Source organism: Physeter macrocephalus, chromosome 2 (genome assembly GCF_002837175.3).
Source record: "Physeter macrocephalus isolate SW-GA chromosome 2, ASM283717v5, whole genome shotgun sequence".
Taxonomy (NCBI): domain Eukaryota; kingdom Metazoa; phylum Chordata; class Mammalia; order Artiodactyla; family Physeteridae; genus Physeter; species Physeter macrocephalus.
In genome coordinates this window covers 124584247-124585634 of record NC_041215.1, presented here as the reverse complement: position 1 = coordinate 124585634, position 1388 = coordinate 124584247, and the positions used below count along the sequence as shown (strand labels likewise).

Here is a 1388-nt window from a genome sequence, read left to right as displayed (position 1 = left end):
TGTGTTTAAAAAAAATTTTTTTCCTCTTGATTTTTAGGAAGGTTTTACTTTTCTAGTAGTTACTTTTGCACTGTTATCTTTTTGAAAGCCCTCTGTTCCTCTGTTTTATTATTTAATCTTCACTATCTGGTTTGGGAGTTTTTAATGTTATCCTTTGATACCCACCAACTGCCTACTCAACAATCAGTGAACTCACTCTGCTTTCCTCACTGATGAGTGGGCATGTGAGTTGTTTCTAGTTTTTGGCAATTATGAATAAAGCTACTATAAACGATAAAAAAGGGATCTCCCGGTAAAGATGGTGGGGCACATTTATAGCTTTTCACTGACCGCATTCAGCCTGTATCTAAAACTTGTCCAGATTGAATATGCTTTGTCTGCTATAGCTGGAGGAGCCCCTTCAGTGGGAATTATAGCTGCAAATGGTGTGGTATCAGCAACTGAGAAGAAACAGAAATCCATTCTGTAAGATGAGTGAAATGTGCACAAAGTGGAAGTGATGACCAAGCATAGAGGTTTGGTGTACGGTGGCATAAGTCCAGATCTCAGAGTACCGGTGCACAGAGCTGGAAAGCTAGTTCAGCAATCTATCTTGTTTACCAAGACCCCATTCTCACAACTCTGCTAGTACAGAGCTTAACTTCTGTGATGCAAGAATACACCCAGTCAGGTGGTGTGCCTCCACTTGGAGGTTTTTTTTTTTTAATTATTTGTGGTTGGAATGAGGGAAGACCATATTTATTTCAGTCAGATCCATCTGGACCTTACTTTGCCTGGAAAGTCACATCAATGGGAAAGAACTATGTGAATGGGAAACCTTTCCTTGAGAAAAGACATAACCAAGATCTGGAACTTGAAGATGCCACTCATACAGCCAAATTAATCCTAAAGGAAAGTTTGGAAGGGCAAAGGACAGAAGATTACATAGAAGTTGGAATCCTCAGTGAAGCCAGGTTTACAAGTCTTACTCCAGCTGAAGTTAAGGATTACTTAGCTGCCCTAGCATAATAATAAAGTGACTGAAAAATCCAGAATTTCAGACAATCTATCTACTTAAACATATCTAAATTATACTTTGTCTTGTCAACTTTTTGCATACTTATTTCTACATAGTTTAATGGAGTGATATTTTTAAAATGACACATAAATCATAATAAATTGTTAAAAAAAAGTGCCCCACACCCTTTTATACCTCCATTCTTTCCTCAGTGGTCTTCCCACTGATTAGAGAACACCTCTGCCATAGTGTGTGACTCCTATTTTTTGTTCGAAACTCAGCTCTGAAGGAAACTCATTTATGAAATTTTCCTGGAACTCCCCCCAGGCTGGGTTAGGTGCCCCTCTTTTTTTTATTTTTATTTTTATTTTTCGGTACGCGGGCCTCTCAC

At 38.5% G+C, this 1388-nt stretch overlaps 1 pseudogene; it reads left to right on the top strand.

Moving 5' to 3' along the window:
• The first annotated feature begins 298 nt into the window (after window positions 1-298).
• LOC102994986 (proteasome subunit alpha type-2-like) lies at window positions 299-1166 on the top strand (annotated as a pseudogene).
• The last annotated feature ends 222 nt before the right edge of the window (window positions 1167-1388 follow it).